Consider the following 26,438-nt stretch of genomic DNA (forward strand, 5'->3'; position numbering starts at 1 on the left):
ACCACTGCTGAGCCAGAAAGATGTTTTTCTTACTTGAAACGCATAAAAACCTTTTTAAGGTACATTATGTCCCAGGATCACCTCATTGCTCTTGCAATACTGTCAATAGAAAAGAGTATGATGTCTAAGATGGAGGGGTTTAACACCAGGGAAATTGGAAAGTTCTGCAGTAGGAAGGAACGTCGTATGGAATTCATATTTCGTCACTAGGCGAGTCTCAAATTAAGATAAATACATATAAGCATATACAATAGGTCGATATAACACACATTATTTTGACCACCAGCCGCTACTGATAAAAAATCAAACACACTGTAATTGAGCAAATATTTGAGCGGCAAATAACGTCCTCGTGTGCTTTCTGTGAACGCCAACGAAAGAGCCAAAATGGCGGGCGATTATATTAAATATTAATCGAGCCTTAGGAAGTGCATAACGCCATCAGCAGCGAATGAAAAGAGGCACAAGTTTGAATGTAGCCGACCTGCAAGATGATTGGCTGCCGGAAATAAGAGCGATGGGACTATACAGCGATGTATGCAATGAAGAGGGAAAAGAAATGGCTATCCTACATCATTATCTCCTGACCTAGTTACCTCATGAGTGATATCTTATTGGTGCCATGAGGTTCCAACCAAAATTCAGACTGCAAGTCTAGTTTTCAGGTAAAGCTCCGTGTCAATCAGACTGGGTAGCTCAGATTTTAGAGCGCTGGTAAGTTCAACCTCAGATCCCGGGATCGATATCAGGCCCCAGAAAAAGTTTTCCCTCGAAATTATTCAAATCTTCATACTGTTAACTAAGTATTCACACATCTCAAGTATGTCATTTTTAATGGTGTTTTGTACTTAACAATCATAGTACACGGCCATATATACTGACGAAACATATTAGTAGTCTACTAAATGCATAACAGTAACAACATAGAACAACACAGAATAGGAAGTTTACTTAAAATTTAGAAATAATTTCCTTTCATAAATTACAAGAAAGCATGAAATATACCTAGATCAATAAATCAAAGATAATTTTCATTGGTGAACAAAATATATCAATATTTAGAAAAGCCAAATTAATATTTATATCTCCATTACTCACTCCCGTGTTCCCTATAGCCTTTCAAATAACAGTGCTGCAAATCTATATAATTCAACCAGTTCTACGAGTATTTCACTATTGACTCACAAAAATAACGAAAAATAAACCAGTTGTGTTTTCAAATGAAATACTGCCAAAGGTAGGTCGGGAATGTAAGTGCAATATTTTATTGAAGTTCATATCGAGTTATAGTATTTCACGAGAAGGTTCCAACACAACTAAGTCATAGGACTAGATGATAATTCTTTATAACTGGCACTCACAGCCCATCCATTTTAAATGTGTCGATTCCAGGATTACTTTCGGCATATGATTGTGCAAGAGGATCATTTATTATTGTCAGGCTGCAGATATCTAGTGACGAGATTATGAGATTTTGCTTAAATTGGGATCTGAAAGTAAATGAGAAGAAAAGAAACGTACTAATATGCAAAAAGAGTGTGTTACAGAGCAAAACAGAAAAGTGGTTTCTAAATAATAATATTGAAATCAATTATTTTAAAATTTGTATATTATTTAGGTATAATGTTAACAGTAAGAGTAATTGAGAAAAAAAAGAAAATGAGTTAAGCAAAATTACAGAATAATAGGCCTATAAACCAATTGCGGACATTGCGTTAGTTGTTTTCTTTACAGTCCGACACGGTTTAAGAAATAGAGCGTGAGAGGTAAAGTTCATCCAATTTAGGATTAAGTAGGATAAAGCGTTTCACAGTTGCCGTTGGAATATTGATGTCAATGTAGTTATGAAAGGCCTCAACATGTCACATATTTACTGATTTCTTTATGTTTTTGCTGCTGTTATAGTTGCATTTGAAAGTTAAAATACTTATTTATTTGTGGTGCTATTAGTGTAATGAAGTGCTTGTGATTTCGGATAAATTCACGTCTTCGTGTAGTGACATCGTCTTCTATACATACACAGACACTACTACTGCATAACAACTGCACCTAATGTACACATTGCACATTTTACTTCATTTTTAATTGAATACTAAAGCAATAATCTTCTAATACTGGAACATTGTGAGTTGTAAGGCACTAATATCTACCTATGAAATTGTTAAGAACAAGAATTTTCAGATTGGTGGCATAAATTTCATCTTCAACAAAGTGAATTTGATATCCAGACATTTGTTTATTTAAATATCTTAGTTACCTGGTTTAATAAATTAATAATGATGTAAATTCAATGAAATATGTTTTGATATGTTTAAACTAGGCCTATATGCAAATTGTTAATTACTGATACTGCAAGATACTGATTTTTGACAATTATGTGCATTATGTAGAAAATTCTACGTCTAATTTCATTCAATCCAGACCTTCTAATATGATTATCATAGTGTTCATGTGAAATACTTGCGTATGTAAATGACTGTGAGAAAACAAAACATTTTTATAGTGGATTTAGCGTGTGCAGAAACACAAAATTATTAGTGTCACGTGAAGATATTTCAGGTACTGTTTTTACTTTGCATGTATTACGATATGCCAGGGAGCACATCCTGATGTATGTACTATGGCACAGTTCTTCAGTTCTGACATCTCTCTTCCTATGGAAGTCGACAGTGTAGATTCCATCCTATTCGATGAAGAAGATTATATTAGTGTAATTGAAAATACGATTCATCAAGGAAAAAACGCAAGATGTACCTTGCCCACATTGTGGAAAATTAGATAAAGGACTTCATGGAGTTAAAATACATAAGTTGAGCTCATCCTTCCTAGCAAAGAAATACTATCGTCGCCAGACAGACTAATGGAATTAGAGCTACAGAAAGCAGGAATGAAGACGATTTACAAGTCTAACCTTTCCACGCACGTGGAAGAAAACGACTTTCTTTACTGTTCCAATGAGGATACGGGTTTGACTAGTTACAAATTTGAGTTGTTAATGTGGAAATTCGAATTTACAAATATGAGACAGTCATATTTTCAGTACTAAGGTCGAAGAATTTGTAGACCAAAACATCCCGCAGTTAAGCATTATGAAGCAAGGAGGAAAAAGAAGTTGCAACTCAGTCAAAGAGGTCATAAGACATCTAGTAATCCCGAAAAACATCAAAACGTGATCGACAAAAACGCAAAGAATGTTATGACGTTATGAATTTCAAAAGACGCAATTTCTTTTCTACAACCAACGACGGAAAGCTGTGAGAAATGTATTGAATGATAAACACGAGATATGTGAAATTAACACAAATACAATCTATGATCATTTCTATTCTTTGCTGTCTATGCCTAACAACCATATACGCCACGAATATCCTTGCCTCACAAAAACCGAGCAAGTGTTATCTGAAGAACTAGAGAACACTGTAATAACCAAACAAGAAGTAATTGATGCTATCAGAGGAATAGCTGTTGATACTGCTTCCGGTCCCGATAGAGTACTTGTTCGTACACTTAAAGATGATACTTGTTACGATATTATTGCTCGGATTGCGACATTCATGCTGTCCCAAACTATAGTCCCAAAATGCCTCCAATGTGCAAGAACAGTACTAATTTATAAAGGCGGTGATAAATCAGATCCAAATAATTGAAGACCAATAACGATCTGCTCAGTTTTAAGAAGAGTCCTAGAGCGAATACTGGATAGACGATTACGATATTTTGTTAATTTATCGGAACATCAGAGAGGATTTACAAATTCTTCTGGTTGTCTTATAAATACTTCTATACTGGAATCCATTTTCTCCTCAGCAAAACTAAAAAAAATGACTTTGTCTTAGTATTTCTTGATATAACCAAGGCCTTCGATAGTATTGGCCATAGTCATCTGGAGCAAACATTGTCTTCCCTAAACATACCTCCCAAATTATCTAACCTCATCATTGTCTTGCAAAATGGAAATTCCACAAAAATCGAGACCAACCATCAGAAGACTAAGCCTGTCATTACCAAAAAAGGAGTTTTACAAGGTTCGCCCCTCTCTCCTTCATTGTATAATTTAACTACAGTTCATATCTTGAGAGATTTGTCATCTAATGAGGATTTAGAAGAGTCTGGATATTATTTAATGCCTGACCTCCCAAATATAAATATAATGGCATTCGCTGACGACATTGTTATTTTGGGTAAAGATGTAGACTGTGCTAAAAATCTCACCTGCCAGACTATTTCCAAGTTTCAAGAAATTGGATTACAAATTAATCTAAGCAAATCCAAAGTCTTGTCCATTAAAAATGAATCTCTTGAATATAGAGTTTTAGCTTTAACTTCGAGTCAATCAATACTATCCATAACTGAAGATGCAACCATTAAATATCTTGGTGTCAATTACAGTTCTACAACGGTCTTCGATCCTAGAGCAACAATGGACAAACTCAAAAGCTGGAAGCCATAGCAACTTCAACTCTCTTACAGCCATACCAAAAGTTTCTCATCATATGCACCTTTATATGTGTCCTTCACTTATTTACACCTTTCAAACGACTCCAATGAAGAGAATTCCTTCAAAGTTTCTCTCTAATGCTGACATTCTGATTAGAACTACAGTAAAAGAAATTTTAAATCTTTCATCCGACACTCCAGAAAATATGCTTTACTCACCTAAGAAATACAAAGGACTTGGTCTTTATAAAGCAAGCTGGGAAGCTTTTCTACAGTTTATCAACGCTTGCAAAGACAAACAACATATATGTTTCAAATACACGTGATTTGACCAATGAAATATAAGCAAGTCTGGATAAACTTGTATTGGCAAATATTGACTCCTCTGATCAGATAAACGTACCATCTTTACGAAAACTCCTACGAGACAAAGAATTTGATTCCTGGTGTACGTTACCTCAGAAAGGAAAGGGAGTCATTCTATACAAAGAATACACGCCTGATAATAAATGGCTATCTAAACCGAATGGATTGCCCAGCAGCGAATGGAAGGATACTATTAAGATGACTTCCAATGTATGCCCAGTACTGCTCTACCAGGTAGGTCTCAGAATGGAACCCTCTGCCGACATTGTCGGAGTGAGAAAGAAACACTTGCTCACATTCTGGGAGCCTGTCCTCATGGAGAACTACTGAGAAATAGTCGTCACCACCAGATTCGATCCCTCCTAGAATCGGCCCTACCAGGAAAAGACTACCAAGTAGAGGAGGAGGTCCATGGTTTGTCCACAAATGGATCTACAAGGCGCATTGACCTCATCGCTATCCCGACAAGATCAACAAGCGGATTCATAATTGATCCAACTGTAAGGATGGAAACGTACGAAAATCAACCTACTGAGGTACATCAGGAAAAATGCGACATATACGACCCCACTATACCATATTATAAGGAAAAATATCATCTAACGTCGATCGAAGTTATTGGATTACTGATTGGGGCTAGAGGGACCTTCACAAACAGATTCGCGCATTTTTGCAAGCAGTTTGATCTAGGACAAACTCTTGTCACTCAAGTATCTCTGTCTGTAGTGAAGGGATCTATAAAAGTCCTAAGAAACCAACTCTACATGTAAATAGTTTGATCTCTTTCCTATGGCGATCTGCTCACTTAAGTTGGGTCTTGCAACTAGTGATAAATAGACGACTGTGATCACCTAATAGCAAATAGTAGGATAAAATGATTTTAACCTCTACATTTCAAGTTCTAAACGTGGCAGCTATACCAAGATTTTATGTCTAATGTTCGAAAGCATAGCAAACCTGGCTTTTTTTAACTTTCGTCTACATTCTACAATGACCTGAATTAGCTATTGCTTTACTCCCACACGAAAAACCCACTGATCGTGCTGACATTGTTACTTGCGTTTTCGCGTTGTTACTCGAAAACTGAAGGTGGATAGGTTCAAGAAAAAGTATTTGGCATAAAAGGAACCATTCAGAGGGAGTATCTTTCATTATAATGGAAGCAAATAACTTTCAAAATGTCTGGTATTTTTCACTGAAAATAAATTTGAAAAATTGTTATTTGAACGTCTAATGAACTTAGTTTGCAGCATTTGCTGCACAAGCCACTAATGTTAATATATTATTATTTCAAATAATGCTAGATAATAGGAAGAAATTACACTGGGAACAAATGTGTGTAATGAGTTTAACATCTAAAAGATATACAAAGAGTGCGCTACTCGATCCATAGTGAATAGCACGTAAAAAGAAAGAGGTGTGCAGAGCTAGAAAGGGATGGATAATTCAATAACCGCATACAAAAATTACAATAGGAGGAAGAAGAATAAAGCGCATAAGATTTGCTGGTGATATGGCGTTGTTAGCAGAAGAGGAAAATATACTAAAGAATATGCTACTGGAGCTAAATGACAGCTGTGAGCAGTATGGGATGAAGATAGGTACAAATAAGACGAAGAGCATGGTCATAGGAAGAAAAATACAGAAGATAAACTTGCGAATTATAAATGAGGCAGTAGAGCAAGTGGACAGCTTCAACTACTTGGGGCGTACTACTCGTATAAGCAGTAACATGAGCTGCTGCCAGGGAGTGAAAAAGGAGAATAGCAATGGCCAAGAAAGCTTTTAATAGAAAAAGGAGCATCTATGGACCTCTGGAAAAAGAACTAAGGAAGAGACTAGTGAAGTGCTTTGTATGGAGTATGGCATTGCATGGGACAGAAACATGGACATTAAGACGAAAGAAAAGAGAAGCGAACAGAAGCATTTGAAATGTGGATATCGGGGAAAATGAAACGTATGAAGTGGACAGACAGAATAAGAAATGAAGCTGTGTTGCAAAGAGTGGGTGAAGAAAGAATGATGTTGAAACTGATCAGGAAGAGGGAAAGGAATTAGTTGTGTTACTGGCTGAGAAGAAACTGCCTACTGAAGGATGCACTGGAAGGAATGGTGAACGGGGGAAGAGTTCGGGGTAGAAGAAGATATCAGATGATAGACGACATTAAGATATATGGATCATATGAGAAAACAAAGAGGAAGGAAGAAAATAGGAAAGACTGGAGAAAGCTGGGTTTGCAGTGAAAGACCTGCCCTTGGATAGAACACTAAATGAATGATACAAAAATTAATGAATATAGAAAGGGCCGAAAGTTACAAGTTGAAATTGTTGTCGAAGATCATTCTATATTTTGTCAGATTTTCTTGTCTATTTAAGACAAGTACGCAATGGGACTGTAACGTGGAGTTTGCATTAATATCTGCATTGAATGCTTACCCAGATTGTCACGTGTGGTAACATTACGTAACAGAAAATTCAATAAAATTGACGCTTTTTATGAAGAGGCGAGTATTTATTATTTTATACAAATGAAATAAAGCGTACAAATGAATCTCAGATAACTGAATGGAAAAAAAAAGAGTAGGCTGAAGAGAATGCAGGGTAAAGAAAAAGATATTTTCTAAGTATTCTTCTGCAGTTCAGTTGAAAGTTATCAACGATTTAGTGAATATTTCTGCACCGCCTACAATCAATGAGTGCAATGCCTGATCCAACTAGTGTCAGTAACTTAGAATGACCTTACAATACTTTAAATCAGGTGGAAGTCCTCATAAAATATTTGAAAAGTAATTTACATAGGATCTATTCTGTTTTTTCTTCATTTTCATACATAATTTCAACTATCATTTACTGAATGTTATTTCTGAAGAGTATTGAGTATAAAAGTCTTAAGATGAATCACAATTGGACGGAGTTACGCAATAAGAGACCAAGCACCAAAAACCTGTTTCCATATTCTGGCCATTGAAATAAATCGGTTTTTTTATAAAACTTTTTATGCAAGAAGTATTATAACATTCATACCATTACAAAAAAATGACACAAATAATACCAAAAAAAACTAACCGATTTTTGATAAGAGACCAGCAGTTGAATTAATTTTATACAATAAATTAAGTTTTGCTTATAAATAGCAGCAAAATTCAGATATCGCATTGTTGATTTTTTTTCGAGTTCAATTAGCCTGCCATCAACAGATTTGTGCAAATATCTCATTTTTTTTTTAATTGTCGCTTGGTCGCTTGGTCTATTCAAGGGGACTAGGAAGTCTGTTGTGATGAGTGAAGAAATTTTGCTATTACTCTTCTACTTTTGAATCTATCATTTTACAATTTTTCAGCATAAACACTTTGGTCCACACCTGTGGAGTAACGGTTAGCGGGTCTGGCCGTGAAACCAGGTGGCCCGGGTTCGATTCCCGGTCGGGGCAAGTTACCTGGCTGAGGTATTTTCCGGGGTTTTCCCTCAACCCAATATGAGCAAATGCTGGGTAACTTTCGGTGCTGGACCCCGGACTCACTTCACCGGTATTATCACCTTCATCTCAGTCAGACATTAAATAACCTAAGCTGTTGATAAAGCGTCGTAAAATAACCTACTAAAATAAGAAAATAAACACTTTTTTCGAGGTATATTTGGTTTTTAAATTGTCTTTCTACCTCATATACTTAATTTTATATAAATTTGTATGTTTGAAAAATATTAATTAAATTCGAATTAAAAGCTAGCTCTCAGTAGTCCTTTGCACTACATGCTCCTAAACATTCAAGCATATTTATATCGCAGTAGACTATTTTTCCGAATTTTCATCACCACATTATTAATTTTAGGTCAATATAAAAAAATATTTTCTATTATTATTACAAACAGGTTTACAATGTAATATCACATCTTCTTATGACCAATGTCCAACTTTCTTATTCTATATTCCCAATCCCGTTCTTGCAGTCCTTTCTCTGCCAACGCTTTGTGTCTTGCAACCAGATGTTTTGCGGTCTACCTCTGCCTCTCCTTCCCTCTGGAATCCAATCTAAAACTCTTCTTGGTAGCCTTCCATCACCCATTCCCTTTACACGTCCACACCATTCTAACTATCTATATTTTACGACATCTAAAATTGAATTTTCTTTATTCATCTGTTGCCTCATCACTTCATTTCTTATTTTGTCAAGTTTAGATTGTATGTATGTATGTATGTATGTATGTATGTATGTATGTATGTATGTATGTATGTATGTATGTATGTATGTATGTATGTATGTATGTATGTATGTATGTATTTATTTATTCACACTGCAATGGGTATATACCTGGTGGCAGTGGTAACTAATTACACTCAATAATGACAATAATAAACTTATTAATTAAATTACACTTAATAATAATACCAATAATTAATATAAATAATTAATACTCACAATAATTTATAATAATAATAATAATCATCATCATCATCATTACCATAGGGAATATCCTAAATTAAATGAAGCACGATTACTTAAAATAACATTTAAATGTCTGCCGAACGTCGTAAAAAATCCATTTCTAATGCTAATAATTTTGACCGCAAATTTTGATTTAGCTTCCGTCTTTCCGCTCCATATGTTGTCAAATTTTGGACTATAGACAGAGAAATGTTTATTTTTTGTTTCCTTAAAAACAGTCTTGTTCCATAATATTCCATTTAATGTTGCTGTTGCTGATCTTTCTTTATTTATCCGATGTTTAATGCCATCATCCTATGTAGAATTTTTATTAATTTTGAGTCCTAAATATTTAAATTCATTTAACTGACTATTACACTTTTACTACGTCACACTACTTTTGATGAATAAAACGGTACGAAATGACGTCTTTCAACCAATCATGGCTGCTTATCGCACAATTTTATCGCTTCCCTAGCATTTGTTTATTTTTATCACTGCCCTAGCATTTGTTTCTTTGTTTTCCAACATTTCAAACTGCACTGGTCTAGACGTCAGAAAACAGAAAATTACAAACCATTCCAGTCGATGCAATATGACTCGCATTGGCATTCAAGAACAAGAATAAATAAAGATCACTGGTCATAGCTATGCATCCTCCCTGAAACCTTATTTACAAATAAATGAAGAGCACCATTCGGAAATCCTGAATAAGTTAGGAATAAACCATTTACATCAATGAGTTTCACTTATTTTACGCATACGTCCAGTGTAACATCAACTGAACCACGAACCACTAAAACATTCAAATTCAAAAATTTTATATTTTCAATAAATGTTTCTTTTAAAATTATTCATGTTAATTTTTTTATTTCATCGCCCTTAATTAAAACTTTTCTTGTTTATTTCAACATCCCTAATTAAAACTTTTCTAATACATGTTTATATTATTTAGGTTGTTATAGCTTCTGCTATAAGATATTATGGATAGTCACGTGTCAGAAATTGTTTAATATTAAAATTTATTGAAAATCATCTGTCAAGTGACATTGATTACTGGGATCCTGATAATTGAAGTGGAATGCAACTGTTTTAATAAAAATGAAACTGAATCAACAAAGCCTTCTTGACTAGTAACCGTCCACAGAGTTCAATGAAGACTCCATAGTTGGCACAACTGATAACAAGAAAACAGCTAATCATAACACATTACTGCCATCTAGCGTAATATTTTTGTAATGTTGAGATGGTACAATAATACATTTGAAGACAGTTGTATTTTCGTAAGTCAATTAATATTTTATTGTATTGGAGTACTTCGTTACTTCTAATCTTTATATACTTTCTTCTAATGGTATAATAGTCAATTAAATCCCATTCGAGTTTTGATTTTCTCTAGATAAATCAAAACCTCTAGTGATAATCATAATTTTCCTTACTGTAATTACCTAAAAATATTGTATTCATTGTATGCTTTGTACTGCACTATTTTATTACTACTATTAGAATTATTAGTATTAGTATTAGTATTATTGTTATTATTATTATTATTAATATTATTATCAATAATTGTCTCATTTTTTTATACTTTGTATGTATTATTTATTTTGATATGCTGTGCACATTTTATTATGCTTTTTCCTTTCTTTCTGTATGTTATATATTGTATTATGTCTGATTTCTACTTACTTGTTGTTTATATTTTATTATTATTATCTTATTCAGTTTTGTGTGTAAAATTGTAGTGTACTTTGTAAATTTGTAGTGTTTTTTGTAACGCAGTTTTACTCCTGGTTGAGTGTTAGAAAAGGCCGTATGGCCGTAACTCTGCCAGGTTAAATAAATTATTATTATTATTATTATTATTATTATTATTATTATTATTATTATTATATTACTGTTGAAAAAATATATATTTAAAATTTGTTATACTTTTTTTTACTTTTCTGGGTGTAAAATCCATAATAATTTTGATAACTATGTGAAACTAGTCATGCTTCTTCACTACCATATGAAATAGGAGTATGCAAAATGTTAGCCCCTTACCCCCAGTAGTGTCTGGAAAACTGTACCTAAAGTATCAATGTTTTTAATTTAAATGTAATTAAAATGTTTTAGGTTTAACATTTTTTACAAAATAAATTTTCTGAGGTAGGAAGATAATATAAAAGCCAAAATATACCTGGAAATATTGTGTGTATTCTGTAAAAATTGTAAATTGATAGATTCAAAAATATAATAATAAAGGGTGCGGCAAAACATCCTCCCTAATTTAAAGTTTAAATAAAAAACAGATGGATCAAAATAAGGACACTTTATTAATATGAATGTTATCTTAATAGTGGGAATTTTTCATTTTTTGAATAACGTGTCTCTCAAGTGGTGTCCTTCACTGTCAATGCATTGTTGAATGCGACTTCGGAAATTCTGCATCACTCAAACTAGCATTTCTTGAGGGATAAGACCAATTTCTTCCTATATTGCATTTCCTAGGTCTGGCAAAGTCCTCGGCCGATGTTTGAACACCTCAGCATTAAGATGCCCCCATAGAAAAAATCTAGTGATCATGCTGGCCAGGGGACGTCGCCACGTGAAGAAACTAAGTGTCCGGGAAACATCTGTCTCAGGACTTAGAGAGAAATCTGAGCTGTGTGAGAGGTGGCTCCGTCCTGCTGAAACCATACCTGGTCAATCTGCAGCGCATTGAGTCTTGGTGCCAAAAAGTGTTGATCATAATAGTGTACCACTGAGAGTTACTGTCACAGTAGCACTATCATCTTCAAAAAAGTAAGGACCAAGTATCCCGACTCTTGCACCGCGCACCATACAGTAACACGGTCGTTATGTAGAGGTTATTCATGAAGTTCACTAGGGTTCAGTCCACTCCAATATAGGAAATTTTGACGATTCACTCATCGCGATGAGTGAAAATGTGCTTCATCACTAAAACGAACCACAGCATCTTCAGTATCTGCATTACACATTTTCACATTTGCAGAATTTCCGAAGTCACATTCAACAATGCATTGACAGTGAAGGACACCACTTGAGAGACACGTTATTCAAAAAATGAAAAATTCCCACTGTTAAGATACCATAGATATTAATAAAGTTTCCTTATTTTTATCCATCTATTTTTTATTTAAACTTTAAATTAGGGAGGATGTTTTGCCGCACTCTTTATTTTCAAAATTTCTTCACTCACATACAACAATCATACGCTCAGTCTACCCAGTCCCTTTAGAGTGATTTTTTCTAATTCACCGGTTTTCCAACACATTAAATCTATCCTCTCCCCTCAAGTAAGAATATAGAAACTAAAGACGAAATTTTATGCTACGTACGCAAGAAAAATTGCGTAATGAATTCGTACAGTTTATTTTTAATAGGCATGTCATACGAAGTAAAGAAGCTGTCAAGTTTGACAGCACTGGGCTTTCGAAAGCAAGACTGTATGAACATCAGACAAAGAAGCTTGCTGCAGATCAGTAAAGTTCGCAGCTGAATAACGTCAAAGACGGAGAGGGAAGACCTTAATGTAAGTCTTCAACATGTGACTAAAAAAATTTCGACGTTAAAAGCAGGAAAAAAAAAAGAGAAACTGCTTATTGCATTACGTTTTCACTCCATCTGCAAGCTTAATGGTTTGTTAAGTGCTTTTCGGAAAACCGTCTCATCACTTCCACGTTTCATGAAGTCTACTTGTTTCGCGGGGAAGAGAGAGATATACCAACATTCCGTGCCTGCCAATTACAACCCTTTAAGCATGAATTAATGATACTTTAATATATCTACGTCCGGTAATATAATGCCTGTTTTTAATGTACTTTATTGTACTTCAAAACAACATAAAGTTATAGACGGATGTGAAACTTCTCTCCAGTAAAAGTGAGAGCAGAGAATATTTATTACTAATCATGCTCCTCCATCCCGAGGACCTAGGTTCTTAATGAACACTGGTGTAATTTTAGAAGTATTCAGAATAAGCTCGCAGCCACAACATCCCATGAGACGTCGAAGGACTTCTGAGCTCTTTCTAACTATAATAATACATTATGTAACGAGCCTATAATGATAGTAATTAAGACGCAAGTATGTCTGTTTATGAAACGAGCGCAAGCGAGTTTCATAATTTTCATACGAGCGTTTTAATTACCATTATAGGCAAGTTTCATACGACTTTTTATGTTCGACCATATTTCTAACTTTAAATTATTCAGAAGTATACATTTTATTTGTATCTGACAGAAGATCGGAAGTGACCTTGTTCATAGCTCTTGAATTGTGAGATGTGCGCAGACGCGAAAGTATTGATTTTTTCCGAGGAACAATAATGTCATTGACCTTGCTGTAATCTAGAGAATAACATGAACTAATTTTGATATAACCTGCAAATTGATTTAGAATTGAAAAACGAGATGACAAATTGAATTTATTTCAATATTATTTACAACTAACGCTAATTATTATAGTAACAGAACATAACCTTCTGCGACAGTATTGGATTTCCAGCCTCCGTGACGTTTCCCTCGTTGTCTTTCGATTGCATATCCGAGAATAATCGAAAACCTGAACTTTAATGAGTAGGTGTACTTTAATGACATGCATTAAAGGACTGGTACCAGGTGTATAATTACTACATTTCGGCAAGGTCGAGCATAAAGAATATTTTAATTTCTGAAGCGTTGACTATGACTTTTAGCGGAAATGAATACACGAGGACAAAGATTACATGTACAATAAATAAAACACTCCAGCACGAGAAATACATGATTTTTTTTTCGTTTTATTGTAAACTATTCTAATTTGAAAATAAAGACGTAGATAAAATTATTATTTTTTATTTTCAATGAATTGTGTGTTTTAAAAGTTTTAAACCCAAAAGTTCAACTGTTTACTGTTTCAAGTAATTCCTAAATTATTATTATTATTATTATTATTATTATTATTATTAATATCATCGTCGTCATAATAATAATAATAATAATAATAATAATAATAATAATAATAATAATAATAATTAGTGCTGATGATCGATCAAAATATTTAATCGATTAACTATTTGAATTTAGTCGATTAATCGTTAGATTAATCGAGTTTTGATCGAATTCAAAAATTTTTTAATATACTGTAATACACAATTATTGTTAAATTTAACTTGTTCGGTGATAAGCATAAGTATTAAAAGTTGTTTTTTTTATTTTACTTGGTGACGCTGTATCAACTACGAAGTTATTTAGCGTCGATGGGATTGGTGATAACGAGATGATATTTGACAAGATTAGGCCGAGGATTCGCCATAGATTATCGGATATTTACCTTATGGGAAAAACACAACCAGGTAATCAGCCCAAGCGGGAATCGAACGCGCGCCCGAATACAACTCCGAATCGGCAGGTAAGCGCCTTAGCCGACTGATTAAATGTTGTATAGACTTATCTGCATATGTATCGTTATTACAAAACTATTTTAATTACTTACTAACATATTTATTATGAGACTTATAATTTATTGTGTCAATTTCTCCGGGAATTTTTTAGACAAACATAAATAACAAAAAGTATGAAGACTCACCTAGTTAATACTGCTTCATCCATGATTTTAAACATGTGAGTGCATTCACATGCTCCGAATTAAATGCCGCTCTATGTTTACTAACAATGTTTCCTGCATCACTAAACACGAAAAAAAACTTTTTTTCTGTCAAGGACTTCTCCACGATCGTTCAATTTAAATCCAAACGTTTCACCGAGTTTACCTCTCAGATTCTCATATGACATAATGGAGTTTACACTTTTCACAAACCACAGAAAACTGATTCTTTTTCTTTATCAAACTAAACACACAACCTTCATATACAAACTTAGGACAGAGACTGCAACTGCGGTACAACAGTCGAAACAGAAGACTGGTCCATATTGTAATCGAATTACCAGATTTTAGAAAGAGAAGAAGGCAGTTACGCTCTCACTTGCACACAGCGTAGACATAGCTATTTTATAAGGGATGAGGGGGACGAATCCCAGAAAAATATATATTTCATATGCTAGGAAGATGAGCTGACAACAAGGTGGAAGTTTTATTAGAAAACCATAAAACTTAATAAGGGTTTCACATTGCGTTTCAACTTTCAATAGAGGTAGACTAGGTCACTGTCCTCACATCTCCATCTCTTTCTGAAGTTTTTGTGCAAAGATTTTCCCTACGCTACCTGGTTTACAGTTAGAAAACAACAGTACTATTTGCTTTTAAGTTAGCAATTCCGAGAGAGAATTATTGTCGGAATTTTTAGTATGAGTTTGTATTAACAAAGTAATAATTAATATCAACTACAACCGATTAATTTTAATTGACTCGATTATTCGATTAAATATTTTTGATCGATTAATCTTACAACAGCAATTTACCGATTAATCGACTAAATCGCACAACACTAAATTAATAATAATAATGTTAGGAATAATTCGGTCAATTACTTATTCTTATTCCAACATCTAGCTCTCTTTTAATACTATACTACACATTAGTGAGATCGAAACTCGAATATGCATCTGTAGCTTGGAGCTCTATTACAATTACTGATTCAGCAAAACTGGAAAATATTCAAAGGAAATTTATATCATCATGTTCGTACAGTTTTCTGCTTAATAACTCCGGGTATAACTATGATAAAAAATGCGAGCATTTTAAATGTCAAAGCTTGTATGCTAGACGTCATGATCTCGATTACTTATTCTTATGTAATGTCCTTAAAGTGACATTAATTGTCAATCTTTCTTAAACAGTGTTAGCCTTCGTATTCCTATGAAGGACATAACACATCACAATCTCTTCTATATTTAAAATTCTAAATCTTCCTCGCCGACCTCCAGATGCATTAAAAATGCTAACATACATGTAGGCGATTTCGATACATTCAATGTACAGAAGTATTAGAACATGGCAATGCCTTTACTAATATTATTTGCATAATCTTTCTACACAAATTGGTAATACTTTTGTAAGAATCAACTCCTCCTTTCCATAAAATATAATAGTATTAATTCTTGTAAATTTATTATTGTAATCTATGTTCCTCATTTTGTTGTTATCTCAATTATTTAATTTGTTTCATAGTTGTTCATTTTATTGTATTAATTGTATCACTGTGCTGGACTTTTATTGGCGAAAGGCTGTTGTCAAACAAACAAACAAACAAACAAATAACCAAACAAATAAGTAAGTAAATAATTAAATTAATAAATGAATAATAAATAAGTAAATAAATAAGTAAATGAATGAATAAATAAGTAAATAAATAAATACATAATAAATAAACAAATAAATACAAAATAAATAATAATAAATAAATGTATAAATATGTAATAAATAAATTACAATTACTGTTATTATCATTATTATTACTATTATTATTATTATTATTATTATTATTATTGTTGTTATTATTATTATTATTATTATTATTATTATTATTATTATTATTATTAAATTTAATTAGGCCTATTATCTAAATAATGTTCTAATTAACAGAACGGATTGCGTAAAAGATTTGGGAATATTCATTGACAGTAAATTGTATTTTCATTGCCACGTTGATTTCATTTACAATCACGCAATCAGAATGTCAGGAATAATGTCAATAACTTATTCTTTCTCCACGCCCGATTCACTTTTAATGGTTTACTATACATTGGTACAATCGAAACTCGAACATGCATCTGTAGCTTGGAACTCGATTACAACTACAGACTCGGCTAAATTAGAAAATATTCAAAGAAAATGTATATCTTTATGTTCATTCAGATTTCTACCCATTAATTCCGGGTACAGTTATGAGAGAAAATGTGAGTATTTTAATTGTCAAAATCTGTATGCTAGACGCCACGAGCTAGATTATCTGGTCTTTTGTAAAGTCCTCAAAGGTGATATATCCTGTAACCCTTTCTTAAACAATATTACCTTACGTATTCCAACAATAGGTATGTGAGCCCACAAACTTTTCTATATTAGAAATTCGAAATTTCTTTCATCAGTCAGATGCATTAAAAATGCCAACATGCATGTCTGCGAATTCGATCCCTTCAATATATAGACTTACTTTGCCCTTAGCAACGATTTATCATTTATGCATTCTTTTTGGCATTATACTCAATTATCATTGTCTCATAGTATTCTTAGTTAAGTATTTTAAAGTCATCCATTATTTATCCATTCATCGTCATTATTGTAATTAATTGTAATTGTATTTATGTGTAATATTTATTTTTATATATTTTTGTTATATTCTTTGTGCTGAACTGTAATTGGCCACTGGCTGTTATACAGCACATTAAATATAAATAAATAAATAAATAATTAAATAAATAAATAATCCCATATTTTAAAAATAATATTTGTATTCGGTAAGCTATTTAGAGGAAGTCTTATAAAAATCTGTTTGCACCCCTGTTCGTCTAAAGTTCTTCGTTTATACGTTATTACACCGCGTGGTTAACGAATGAGAATAAAAGTCAAACCTATAGCGCGATTGTGCTGTATTTTACGACTTTTCCCTCTCTTTTTATTCCCGTTACGTTGGTATTACACCAAGTTCAATCATCGTTGATTCCCTCTGAGGTGACGTCAAGGCCTGGTCTTAAAGTCCGCAGCTATCGGAATTCGCCACCAAGGCGCTAGCGTTACTGTTTGAAGCAGAACCAATCTGGGAGCCCTTGTAAGTGATATGAAGTGGACTCCAGTATATCACTGCGGGGAATCAAAATGGATTCGATCCAGTAGACAGTGAGACGACTTTTTTCATCATTCAAACCAAAAATAAATGCACCGTACGATTGCTTTGCGCTCAGAATTTCAAATAATGTCTGGGCAAAGAAAGGTTTTCCTTGAAATTCTGTTTCTGTATACAGTGCGACAGACCTGACGCTTTTCGTGGAAAAAGATTAGTAGAAACCCAGAAGGAAATGTGAATTCTTGCAATGATTCGCATTCTGGTATAGAATTCACTACTTTTTTGTATCAATAGATGCAAGATATCAAACTTCTTAAGAGCAGAATGTCAAGTAAGATTCTCAGAAAACTTTATACAAAAGAAAAATGAGACAAAATGCAGAAAAACAGAAAATGGAATCATCTTCTATATAACATAATTTACTGAAATAATCCAACTGATTTAATTTCATTTAATATTCCCCCCGTTGGATCTAGAAATTTTTTTTATATATCGCGAGGTCGCGAAGAGTACTTCAAATGAACTCCACATTATTGATATGTTAAGCAGCTTCCAATCATTAAGTGACGAAAATGATCTACTTTCCGGTACAGAAAAGGTATTCAGAAATCAAACATTTATAGCATTTATCTATAGTAATGTCACGAGAGGTCTGGAAAATCTCAGAGCTCGAGTGAAATTTATTGAGGACTATTTCGTGAATAAAATCAAAATGTAAACAGGCCTAATATATCCCTAAAATTCATTCACAAAATATTAATAATTGTATATTTTTAAATACTCAACTATTCAGACATTGTGAAGTCGAAATAGATTAATAACGATTACTGCAACAAAGAAATTGAATGTTATTCAGTAATGCCAATTGAGAAAAACGAAATACAGGTTTTAAAATGTTAATTACATGTACTGCGTTTTCTCTTGTTATTAGGTATAAGAGAAATAAGTTTTCATTATCTGCTGAAATCATAATTTAATTTAAACATTTTATAGTATAATTACAAATAACCTGATTAATACATTAATTAAATTAACAATTGTTATGAAGGAGTGTCATTTTCCTTAGATACAATGGACATGGAATTAGAAGATGAAGATGTAGATGTGGAAGCAGGATTTCGCACTTTATTTAGTACAATGGATTCATCATCGATTTACGTGGAAACAGTTGGCGACACTGACTAAACAAACGAACGACCATGCGATAAATTGACAGTGATAAATCGAGCTGCAGAAATTATTGCGATGTATGACTCTGATTGGTTGGAATTCAAAATGGCGTTACACTTCATTGGCCGAAAATGGAATGACGTCATATAAACGAAATAATCTATATAATTTATTTTGTCATAGCACATTCAGCTTTATTCTTCCCCTGTAATAACTAAAGATATCATCGTTTTGGTTCGATTAAAATTAAGTTATCTACAAATTATTATAAATGTCTTAAATTTGTATTATTAGACTATTTATTATCGTAATCATCATCATTATTAAGGAAAGTCTTAAGAGAAGCGTCAATAAGTGAAGATATAATAGTAACCCAGAGATCAATACATCCCAGGAATAAACGTAAAAATAAAATTAGGAATCGAATAAATTTCAAGGGAAAAATTATTCCGGGGCCGGGTAACTATCCCGGTAACTTTAGCTGAACGCACTAACGCTCTACCGACTGAGCTACCCAGGAACTTCAACCGACACCGTCTCAATTTTTCCCTTTATGTCCACATGACTCGAGTAAACTGGCAAGACGCCACAAACCCACATCGAGTGCACACAAACTCTGTGTGACTTGAAATTGTGGTTTTATGTTAACGTACCTACAGTAACGTTACAAAAGGACCAGAAAGTAACATTTCAGTTATTCTCTTTCTATGAATTGATATTTACCACAGAAAAACAAGGTGAAATGATTACAAAATATGACATAGATAATATTACTACGGAAAATTTCAATCTATAAAAAGTAAAAGATTGTTGTCCGCTTCGGACCGTTAAGGTAGCCTTGGGGAGTTTGCCGAAGCAGGAGTGGTACATGGACTCTGTTGGCTGTAGGGATCGGTCGTTAAGGGGGTCAAGTGGTTAGGTCGATGTGCGTAGAGGATCTGTGGGCACGCAACTCATTCCATATAGGGGGGTGTACAATAGACCTCAAGTCGTAGTGCGTGGGGTATTCCCTTCCTCTCTCCTAACAAGAAAAAAAAAAAGATTGTTGTACTCCAGTGCTTAACAATAGAGACTACCCATCTTACAATAACAAAGTACCGATCAACCAACAAAAACAGCAGAACTTGCATAAGTGAAAAAGTACATACCTTCAGAATTCAAAGAGTTTTACTAGGAAATATTGCAGTGCCCATCTACGGAGGCCGACGACATGCCAGAAGAGGAGTTCTGATTGACTTTTGTATGTTATTTTTTTTTAATATTCATTGTCACCTAATATATTTTGTCAATGATGACATATTATGTTTTTTGTATAATATACCGTATGGTATTGTTTAATCATTTATTTTTAAATTCGTGCTCATTTATATAAACAATGTCCATGCATTCCGAAAAGAGCACATCTAGAAAATGAAAACGCTAAAAAAAATCATATGATAATACCTTAAATACATTTTTCTTTCATGTTATATTGTGTTTTGACCCCTAATATGGTAACTGTAAAGTTTTGTTGTTCTTGATACAACGGTTCACAATTAATTTTTTTATTCCTGAACATTTTTACTGTTCAGAGATGTGCCCTTTTCGAAATTGCACATTCATTTGTAACTCTTTAAACTAAAAATAATTTGGAAAAGAAGATTGAAACTACGGCACACAGATTTAACTAAGTGTTCACTTTCTTGCTGAAAACGAGGATGCAATAAGTATGAATTCTATAATTACTTCAGGCACGTCTAACCAATGCGGATTGTGTAACATGGCATGATCAGACATGATAGCAGCACTGTTGCAAGGATCCTGTGATACTCGCGGTTCGTCTCTTTAATGAAGTAGCACTCATAAAAGGTCCGCTATTTTGATGGCTTTTATGGACCTTTCATGTTTGGCGAACCGACAATTAATGGAAACAGTTACCCAGACATGATGCAACAATTTCTTGAGCCTCAGTTGGTAGCCAATGCAATTCTGGACACTATTGTTTACCAACAGGATGGGGCACCAGCCCATTTCGCTCTCATTGTCCGGGATTATCGTAATGCTACATTTCCGGGACGATGGATTGGCCGTGGGTCAACAAGGTTGTGGGCATCCCGTTCTCCAGACTTAACACCACTAGACTTTTTTTTGTTTGGGGATTTGTGAAGTCTCAAGTGTACAGGGTCAAGATAAGAGATGTGGACCAACTCAAACGTCGCATCAGAGACGCTGTACGCCTCATTACACCGGATATTCTGGAACGGGTGTTTCGACACTCGGTGCAACGCTGGAAGATGTGTCGAGACATGCGAGTGGTCATGTCGAAATGCGGTGATTTTGTATGGCATATCACTGTACTTCCTTATAATTATCATTTCAGCTTCGTTGAAGTCCGTTTTCCTAGAAATGGGTACTTACTTTATAATCAACCTGTAGTTGACTGAGCAAAACGTTGTTAAAAACAAATGAAAAGCTTTAATATATTTTAGATGCTGCCTGAATATTATGTTAGTTTAGACAAAGGAAATCAATACACGAATTTTCCGTTATATCACCGAGTTTCCTTTCTTTGTTCGCTTTGGATATTTATCGTAAATTGAGGGTTGCTTTTTTAATATTGGCAACATACATTCCCGAATATTGGAGAAGTTTCTTTCTGGGAAATTACTCACACAATTTCCGTCATTGACGGTTATCCCTGTAATAATGGTTTGGTATTGTACGTTAATGTACTGAGATAATTACGAAATTTAAAACAATTTAAGAATTACAGTAACATTAATATAACAATGAGGATCACGAATTATTTTGAGTATGAACTTAAGTAGTTCGTGTAGTTCAATATCTAGATCACGGACGCGCAAGAGTGACCCGTTGTGCACTGAGAAGTGGTATAATGTCTCCCACTATTGTCATGCATGACGTTAGTATGACCTTGAAGTGACGTGAGTACAGTGAGGGACAGACCGAGAGAGGGATGTTCTACTTGCCACTACTGACTATAGCATGCTTGTGCAACTCACCCGAGTGAGGGGAAATTAGTAGGAGATGTTTCATTACGTTCTCTTCATATACAGTATAAGAATATTATACGCTATTACATTAAATTTAGAGCTGATAATTATGTAGCTACTATTATAGGTATGGACCATCTAAAATTCTTCACTCCATTATAAATATCTTATTTATTTATTTTATTGCTAGTAAGTTTGAAATGAATACAAGTTAATACAATGTAAGATAAACTAGCTCATTCCTGAATGAGTAAGACTCAGGAGGGGATTCCAATACAGACAAAAATAAAATTAAAATTGAGAGTGAATACAGACTGAAAAGTGTTTATTATGTTTAAATACAAACTATACATCCAATACCATTTTTTTAATTTTTTTATTAATTTGGAGAGGATTCGTGGTTGAAATAATATAATAAAATTTGTTTAATAATCTGGGACCTTGACTCATGCTATAATAAAAAGCTGCATTGGTTTTACATTTAGGTTCAGACAAAGTATATAAGTACCTTAATTACTATTTTATACATGTATACAACACATCAAACTTCTTATCATAGACTATAAACTAACGTTTTAACAAGGGTTTTATAAAATTGAAAGAATAAGGTTAGGCCTATATGTTCTGTTTTTTTTTTATTTTCCATAGTTACTCACAAATCTAAATCAGTACGGTAATCTAAAGGCTGGTCCACAATAAATCGGTAACGGAAACGACAATGAGAATAAGAACGGAAATATTATTAAAATAAAATGTATTTAACATTATATCCGTTCTCGTTCTCGCTGTCGTTTCCGTTGCCGGTTTATTGTGAACCAGCCTTAAAAGTTTCTGAAGAATAATCTCATAAGAGATTTATTGACAGACTGAAAATCTACAATAAGACATGCTAAACAGCTTATTGGCGAATCAAAACCTAATCCAATTAGTCAACTACTAAATCTGAAAAACCAAGGCTTAATATGGGCAACCAGACTCCTAGACTGGGCACAGAGAACCCATTCTCTAGGAAATGTGGTATGGATGCTGAATCATAACCTCAAATTTTTGCTGAATTATCCAGGATTTAGTCACACCAGACATCCATACCTGGGGAAACGAATATGTTGTCTCTCGAGGAGAGTCAGAAATCAAAACCAGCTGCATCATGATACTGATCACCCACTGCGGTTTTCTGGGATGATTTCTGGTACATGGGGCTTTCAATGGACCGTTTATGAGTTTGTCTAAGTGCTTCTCTAGCTGTCTATGCCCTCAGTTAAGAAGAAAAAAGGAGGTATAACGTCACTTCGCCTCCAAATTCCGTCATTTGTTTTTAAAAAGATTTTGCTGGAGAAAGAAAAAAGCACTGTCACTTTTAATTCCTTTGATATATTTTATCACTTTCCTTGTAATGATTGAAATTATACTGAAACTAGCTTTGAAAATCAAGGCAATTAAAAGTGAGAATGCTTTTTTCTTTCGCATGCAAAATCGTTTTGAAAACACAAAACTGATTTTGGAGGCGCAGCTTTTATGCAATTTTATTTCATTCGCAATTAAATTGGCTTAAATAATTTGGAAGACTTTGTTTTCGTAATTTAATTTATATTCCGTAAAACAAATAATTTTGTAAAAAACATATACTAATAGAACTTTCGAAACAAATTGAATGGCCATAATTCTTCGTGATTTAATCTGTGTTATAGGTCTGTTATGTGATTAAGGAAAAAAAGTCCTGTTAATGAGCAACAAATATCCACCAATAAGTGCTGGTTCTAAAAAGTGGTTGAAATAGAATTTGTATATTGATTTTTCATTACTCATGTATATTTACTTTCAAATTATCAAACATTCTTTCGTGTAAACAGATGTTCTCAGAGAGATTTGAGTACTCAGACTCGAGTTCGATCCCAGGACTTGTGATGATCCTCCTTTTCATCAATTACTAACACCTTGCATACACTCCGATTCTGTTCCTCTTAAACATCTCTATGAATCTCCTTCAAAAGTGTTAATCTAACATGTAAAGTCCTCTATTGGAATTTATGAAGTTTTTTTGATCAAATTCCATAATTGAAACAATGATCCACGTATTGAGAAAGATGGCTAACTAGCTTAGAGTTCACATAATTTTTTACTCTTAACAGAAAAATCCTCTAGCAAGGAAGAACAATAGAGAACCATTAATTCTTAATCGATTCTCTTTAGTCTCATTCCCCAGAAAGAAATAAGATCCCACCTTCAATAAGACTAATACTTACTTACTTACAAATGGCTATAAGGAACCGGAAGGTTCATTGCCGCCCTCACATAAGCCCGCCATCGGTCCCTATTCTGTCCAAGATTAATCCAGTCTCTATCATCATATCCCACCTTCCACAAATCCATTTTAATATTATCCTCCCATCTACGTCTCGGCCTCCCCAAAGGTCTTTTTCCCTCCGGTCTCCCAACTAACACTCTATATGCATTCCTGGATTCGCCCAGACTTGCTACATGTCCTGCCCATCTCAAACGTCTGCATTTAATGTTCCTAATTATGTCAGGTGAAGAACACAATGCGTGCAGTTCTACATTGTGTAACTTTCTCCATTCTCCTGCAACTTCATCCCGCTTAGATCCAAATATTTTCCTAAGCATCTTATTCTCAAACACCCTTAACCTATGTTCCTCTCTCAGAGTGGGAGGCCACGTTTCACAACCATACAGAACAACCGGTAATATAACCGTTTTATAAAGTCTAACTTTCAGATTTTTTGACAGCAGACTAGATGATAAAAGCTTCTCAACCGAATAATAACACGCATTTCCCATACTTATTCTGCGTTTAATTTCCTCCCGAGTGTCATTTATATTTGTTACTGTTGCTCCAAGATATTTGAATTTTTCCACCCCTTCGAAGGATAAATCTCCAATTTTTATATTTCCATTTCGTACAATATTCTCGTCACGAGACATAATCATATACTTTGTCTTTTCGGGATTTACTTCCAAACCGATCGCTTTACTTGCTTCAAGTAAAATTTCCGTGTTTTCCCTAATCGTTTGTGGGTTTTCTCCTAACATTTTCACGTCATCCGCATAGACAAACAGCTGATGTAACCCGTTCAATTCCAAATCCTCTCTGTTATCCTGAACTTTCCTAATGGCATATTCTAAAGCGAAGTTAAAAAGTAAAGGTGATAGTGCATCTCCCTGCTTTAGCCCGCAATGAATTGGAAAAGCATCAGATAGAAACTGACCTATACGGACTCTGCTGTATGTTTTACTGAGACACATTTTAATTAATCGGACTAGTTTCTTGGGAATACCAAATTCAATAAGAATATCATATAATACTTCCCTCTTAACCGAGTCATACGCCTTTTTGAAATCTATGAATAACTGATGCACTGTACCCTTATACTCCCATTTTTTCTCCATTATCTGTCGAATACAAAAAATCTGATCAATAGTCGATCTATTACGCCTAAAACCGCACTGATGATCCCCAATAATTTCATCTACGTACGGAGCTAATCTTCTCAAAAGAATATTGGACAAAATTTTGTACGCCGTCAACAAAAGTGATATTCCTCGAAAGTTACCACAGTTAGTCTTGTCCCCCTTCTTAAAAATAGGTACAATTATGGACTCCTTCCATTGTTCTGGTACAATTTCCTTTTCCCAAATAGCAAGTACAAGTTTATAAATTTCGCTATATAATGCACTTCCACCCTCTTGTATTAATTCTGCTGGAATTTGATCGATACCTGGAGACTTGTACTTTTTCAGATTTTCTATCGCAATTTCGACTTCTGAAAGCGTGGGTTCGGGTATAAATGGCTCAGCAGCTTTTATTTCAATTTCGTCCCGATCATTTCTATTTGGCCTATGTACATTTAGTAGTTGTGCAAAATAGTTTTTCCATCTGTTTAGGATTAATGGAGAGTCTGCAAGCAAGTCACCATTCTCATCCTTGATCACGTTTACCCTTGGCTGATATCCGTTCTTAAATTCCTTTATACCCTTATATAAATCTCGAATGTTTTTATTCTTACTATTTGTTTCTACCTCATTCAGTTTTTCCTTCAAGTAACCTCTCTTTTTATTCCTAAGTGTACGACTTGCTTCCCGTCTTGCATTGAAATAATTATCTCTCTTCTCCTCAACTGGATCCTGTAAGAATTTCAATTTTGCCTGTTTCCTTCTTTCTACTACCATGCAACAATCTTCATCAAACCACGGTTTCTTGGTCTTAGTTTCATAATAACCTATGCTCTGCTCAGCTGCAATTTTGATATTATCTCGGATATTTTCCCACACGCTATTAACATCTAATTCTTTCTCAACTTCGT

Source organism: Periplaneta americana, chromosome 7 (assembly GCF_040183065.1).
Source record: "Periplaneta americana isolate PAMFEO1 chromosome 7, P.americana_PAMFEO1_priV1, whole genome shotgun sequence".
In the NCBI taxonomy this organism is placed as follows: Eukaryota; Metazoa; Arthropoda; class Insecta; order Blattodea; family Blattidae; genus Periplaneta; species Periplaneta americana.